Consider the following 7,079-nt stretch of genomic DNA (forward strand, 5'->3'; position numbering starts at 1 on the left):
TCTGATTATACATTGGTACACTTTCATATGAGGTACCACTGGCGCATCTAGAAATTTACATAAATGGGAGCCCACTGACTGCCTAAAAGGGGGGCGCTCCAGTCACGCTTCAGTGATTCCCTATATTAAGCAACCAAATTTTTTCTGAAAAAGGGGAGCCCAGGCCCCCTAAATCCGCCTCTGAGTACGTAACAGCAGTTTACATCAAGTATTTTAACAAAAGCAATACTTTTCTGTCTGTAACTTTCATGCTTTCTAGGTCTAGAGTCTAGACTGTAGGGTCTATAGATATTTATCAATAAATGTCTTTGTAAACATAAATAAAATGTTTATTGTCTAACAGAAGATACTTTTTGTACAATTTTGCCTTGTACATGTATTGACTTTATAGCTCACAGTTACGAATATACATGTAAAACGATTTTTATAGATTAAATAATTGCTTACATCAACATCATTTGTTTCTTTGATGAACTGAGCTGTCTCATTCGATTGGCAATCATACCAGATCCCGCATCTCTTTACTGTTATGTCTTAATTCTAAATTTGGTACAAAAACTATTTTTTGTGCATGTATTATGTGTGGGCTGTTGGTTTCATGTGATAATATTTAACGACCTGCTATGCTGCATGGGTTTTGTTGATTGTGGTTGACATACATTCATTAATTCAATCATTGTACATGTAGACTACTAGTTTTTAAAATCTTCATTTGATATTGGATGGATAGTTGTCTTATTTCAATCATATCCCATGTCTCCTTGCTTATTTTACTACACATACATGTACATCGTCAATATACATAGTACACTCAACACCAAGCAGATTTGAAGTATTAAATAAATCTGGCATGTAATGGAATATAAAAAAAGATTTTCAATAAATAAATGTTAGATATTTTGGATAACAGAATATCCTTTATATATTATAAATATAAAACTCTAACTGGACTTGACTAAAGTATAGTTATGAGCAGTTCGGTCTTCAAAAGATAAAGCTCCGGTACATTTGTAATGCACAGGTTTTAAAAAATTATGACGTCTTGCTATTTTAATTATTTGCTTTGACGCCGTTGCAGGAAAAAATCTTTCATTGTTTGATTTGAAGTTGTTGCAGGAAAACATTATTAAGCCTAGCAAAATGCCAGATAGAGAAGGGGGTCAATAATAATAACATGCATAATAAAGGGGGGGGGGGGGCAGTGATTTATAATGAAGACAAAAACAGCACTACCTATACATCATTAAAGGCATTCAAGAAGATGAGCTGTGTTGGTGTATTATTTTGATGTCAGTAAAAAATGTACATTCATTTGTACAGTTGTACACAATGTACTTTCACAATATCATGATGCTGGTTAACATTGGGCTGAACATTTGAAAAGATTACCATCCATGCATTGTCCCTTTCCACATCGGCAAAGGCAAATCTATAGAGTTTTCTATGGAACATGGCTAGTTAAAATTGATGTAAAACTATTTCAAAACACATGGTTTAACGATTTCACTTCAGTATATTAACAGGAAGGAAGTATCAGATTGTTATGACAACTGGATCCCCTCCCAATTTAGGCCTGGTAAATTGCGATTCATCTGAGAACCACATTGATTTTGAAAGACAAAAAAGTATGACAATTCCCTTATTTAGCGGTTTGAGATTTCTTCAATACACTTTATCACCAATGTTTTACGTTTGTAAACATGTTTGAACATTAATCTAGGCCAATTGAAGAACTTTATTCATTTTTCCCAAGCCACCCCCATTTTCGCTCCAGAACGCCATTTTTGTTGTAATCAACTCAAAGAAACGTAAAAAAATAGGAAAACTAATGCATCAATCATTACGAAATTTACTCAATACACGAAGAAATCATATATCTATCAGAAAATATAAATTTTATCACTCATCTCCGGTTTTTGAGAAAGGAGTACAAAAATAGAAAATGATGATAGCACCGCCCAATAGGCGGGATAGGGTGAGGTCACTTCGGTCAATATGCAAATTCATTCTATGGAGCCGTGTATTCTTACTGCGATCGTAAAAGTTATTCATAACACCAGAACCATTTTAAACTTCTTATTTCAAGCATAATATTTGATAAATATAGATTGTAGATACTTACATATCGATGTCTATTTGTTTAGGTGATGCAAATGTCAGCCATTAATCAGAGCTAGTTTAGCATTTTCCAGATGCATCACGGGTAATCTCACAAAATCTCGCGCCGCAGAAGATATTATACTACAGTCTATGCAAAAGCCCACGAGATTCCAATCCTTCTTACTATACAAATCCTTGATCAAATTGAGGCCAATGTGAAAGGTCTAGGTTATATTCTAAATTTTAACTTTTTCTTGTTTTATGATCTCCTTTGTCACTTTTAAATATACATATAAAAGAACTAATGCCTAATTGTTTTTAAGATATAAAACATTTGGTCTGAAACAAGCCAATGACAGCTTATAAGAGTTATTGTCCCTGAAATGATTCAATTAAAGGTTAATGGATTATTACTCCAACTGTTTTGGGGTCTTTTGCAAACTATTGTTGACATATGACTTTGAAAAATAACGAAAGTGACCATGAGTAAACCGTAAGTAGCCATTTTGGCACTTATTTCATTGAAACGTAGCTAGAAACTATATATTTTTTTTTTATTATGCATACATATATCTTTCATTTAAACCGAAAGCGACCTTCACTGAAATGGATGTACCTAATATCTCCCTTATTACTGGCAAATGTATATAGGAACCATTTTTGTTTTTGGAATTAGTATAAACAAAGCTATCATGTGAAACCAAAAGTAACATGTTTTCAAAAGAAAATTGACGATTATCTCCCTTATTTCAGACAAAAATATATAGAAACATTTAGTTATTAAATCAGTGTGAAGAAAACTTTTCTTTGACGACAATAGTAATTTTGAGTAAACCAACTCATCAATAACTTACAAAACTGATGTGGAAAGACCTTCAATTATTCTCTGAACAATTTAACGCGATATCAAAATTTGGCGGAAGTAAAAAAATTGAAAAACAATTGTTCTTACATGCAATATGTTGCTTATATATTTCTTATATTGTATCGTACAGTTTATGCGCTTTTAAATTTCACCCTGCTAAGCCGAACAATTTTCTTTGAAAGAGTTATCTCCTCATTTAGTGTTTATCTTGTGTTTCCTTCCACTTCGTAAAAAGAAAAGATGCCAACAAAATTCTTTTACTAAATTGTTCGTTACATCATCGGGAACTTTTGGCTGATTTTTTATCGAAGCGATCCGGCGATGATAACTAGTTATTATATCGGTATGTTAGTGTAATTCATTAATCCTTAGCCGTAAAGACCTAATGATGTTTGATTTAAATACATTAAAGTATATAACTTATTGTTAACATGCACGCACGTTTACTGTTTCTTTTAATTCAAACAGACATTGGTACACTAGGACAGTGTTCATAAAATCCTTTGGTTTTCGTTGTCTACGAATAAAGTCCCTTATGTAAACAGTGTATAACTTGCCTGTTTTATTTGATACACTTTCCTAATTTATTTCTTGATATCAAATGCATGAAATATTAAGTAGGGGAATGTAATTACATGTTAAATAAGAATGTGTCCACAGTACAGGGATGCCCCACTCGCACTATCATTTTATAGGTTTAGTGGACCGTGAAGTTGGAATAAATTCTCTAATTTGGCATTAAATTTAGAATGATCCTATTAAAGGGAACATGTCTACTAAGTTTCAAGTTGATTGGACTTCTACTTTATCAAAAACTACTTTGACCAAAAACTTTAACCTGAAATTTGCATTATCATTTTCTATGTTCAGTGAACCGTAAAACTGGGGTTAAAACTCTAATTTGGCATTTAAATTAGAAAGATCATATCAAAGGGCACATGTATACTAAGTTTTCAGTTGATTGGACTTCAACTTCATCAAAAACAACCTTGACCAAAAACTTTAACCTGAAGCGGGACAGACGGACGGACGGACGAACAGACGAACGGACGCACATACCAGAAAACATAATGCCCCTCTACTATCACGCTGTCAAACTGATTTTACACCCCTCAACACAGAATTGTCAATATTTTGAGTTAGAGCTGGTAGATGTTTATATGCTTTTGCTATTATTTGTCTCACTGGTAATACACTACACTGTAACAATCTTTTTGAGAAAGAGCAGGTGCGATTTGTTTAATTTGAATTTATTGTCTAAAAGAAATGCACTACGAAATAACTGTGTTCTCGGGGCAATAATAGTATACCGCTGGTTAATAGTCATAAATCGATTTAACTGAAACAAATCCGGGTCACACAGAAAAACTGAGGGAAACACATTAACTGTAAGAGGAAACAAAACGGAATAACACAAACACTCAACTGCTACAAAAACGAACGCCAAAATACATACAAATAATTATGTAAAAGATTAATAAAATTGTAATTGAGTTAAATTGACAAAAATTAAAAATAACAAGAAACTGAACTCCAAAGAAAATTCAAAACGGAAAGTCGTTTAACAAATTGCAAAATCCAAAACTCAAACACATATGACGGATCGAAAACAACTGTCATATTCATGACTTGGTACAGGCATTTACTAATGTAGCAAATGATGGATTAAAGCTGGTTTTATAGCAAGCTAAGCCACTCACTTGTATGACAGTCGCATATAATTCCATTATATTGACATCAATGTGTGAACAAAACAAACGGACACAATAGGTAAAAATGTGAAAAAATAGGGGTAAATCAGTCATCAGTGTAATTTAATCTTAATCACTATAAAAGCAAATAATTATTTCAACAAAGAAAAACGAAAATGGCACATATATGTTATGTAAATGGCACAAAATGGCGGATTTTGACATTAAGCCTTTACTCAAAGTCTTTTAATGTCGAAAAAAAAAGTCATTTACAGAAGCATCATACCTTTCATACTCTCGTATTGAATACAAGAATTGATTAATATAGAAAGAAAGAAAATTGCTTTACATATATATTATCCTGATCTGTTTTCATGAGTTGGACAATGATTTACAACAGGGATAAAATATTTTAATTACCTTTTAACATGTTTAACGACAATACTTTTTTTTTGGCTGATTTAGATAGTATTTTAACACTACCTCATATGGAAATGCATAAATTAGCATACTTATTGTCTCGCACGTGTAATTGTTTAATTACGTGTGACGCAATTTATTGTTACCTGGGTTTTTGACCAATCCACTAAATGAGTAACAATGCATTATGGACTACTACGTGAATACAATTAACCAAGAACACGTGCTTCTTACTGAAATACAACTCATTTTTTCGTGCATTGCGGGATTAACAATTTAGCTTAGTTTTTATTTTTGTTGTATCCACATCTATTGTTCGTGATATAAAGTATTCGTTCCATGCTCAGATTAATGAAGAGTTGATTCTTTGCGAAGAAACAGGTGTTTGAATTACCAGATATATAGTTATTTACATGTTTGATGATGACATGAAGATTTCATGTATTCGTCCACAAGACAGCAACGAAACAACAGTGAAAAACACAATTACCCATTAGACAAACATACAAATGTAAAGCTAGCCGTCAATAACAGCCGATGCTAATATTCATGTCTTTTGAGTACAGCAACTTTCGTATAGATAGTAAAAGAGAAATGTGTGATCCATGAATTTTGTGTTCATACAAAAGATGAAGACTTAGAGTTTGTCAAGTATCTGATGTGGTGACTAAACATTTTAAGCTTTCACATTTTTTTGTGTTTCATATTGTACCTACTTTTATCTTTAAAAATTAATTTAAATCGAGGAAAACATGTGTTTATATATTTATCTTTAAGAAACAACAGCGTATAATCATCAATCAGGGCCATTAATAGCCGACTATACGGTATGGGTTTTTCTCATGATTGAAGGCATTACAGTTGCCTATCATTACTAATATCCACTTCATTTGTGCTTAAGTGGGTAGTTGTCCCATTTGGCAATCATACCTCATCTTCTTATTTTTGTATGTAAACATCCCTCAGAAGTTCGGATTTCCATTATGAAATATTTACATTCATCACAGTGTTTACAAAATCTATAAGTATTGGTTATTGACATATCTAAGTATTTGGGACTTTCAAACATTCTCCTTTGCTCTGACGGTAGTGGCAAACAACTGTAGTTTCACATTGTTTTCGTCTTTGCTGAGATCTTTTTTTTAATGGAGATATTAAATTTTTTTAAAGATTTTAACGGACTCGGACTCGAACATTTGTCAATCTTAATAAAATGATGTTATCCATGTTTATGTTCGAAAACGTGGGAGCTGTGATATGTTTGGTGAAACTCGCAGCCTTGGACCTAAACCTACTTTATTTTTTATAATTGGATATAAAAAATTCTATTTTTGTATATGAAATAAGGCTGTTTTTTATGGGTTTTTTTTATGTTGTTTACACAAATAACGCTTGGTCTCTTTATAGTTAACATTTCAGCCTTTTATGATTGCTTACTTTACAAGATTGTTTCTTGAATGGAAAGATGTCTTATTTGGCATTAATACCTCATCGTTGAATTTCTAACTAAATAAGTAATGTTGCATACACTTTGATCCAGAGGATTTATTTAATCGGAGATATTGCACATGTGTCAATAGGACAGCAGCCGAACGATAAAAATACTTCCGACGGACTCTGCTGTTCTCTGTTCTATTGTCGGTTCTTGTCTCTTTGACACGTTCTCCATTTCCATTCTCAATTTTATTTATCGAGTGATGAAACTATACAAAAATATGTTAAACTATTTGCCGTTCGAGCTTTTATTACACTTACTTTTAGCAAACTGAATATTATGATGTTCAGATCCTGATAAAAGTTTAAACATTCAGTACATATAGGAGTGTTTCTGTGCCAGTTTTCGTGTTTTCGAGGCAGAAATTATTTTGGAATGACATTATATATGTGTTAAAAAGATCACAAAATTTTCATACTTGATAGTGATCACTTCATCCGAAATTTCACGGTTTCACGCAAAAATTAATAAAATTATTGCACATATACAATGCATAACAATGGGAAAA

This window comes from Mytilus edulis, chromosome 11 (assembly GCF_963676685.1).
Source record: "Mytilus edulis chromosome 11, xbMytEdul2.2, whole genome shotgun sequence".
Lineage (NCBI taxonomy): Eukaryota > Metazoa > Mollusca > Bivalvia > Mytilida > Mytilidae > Mytilus > Mytilus edulis.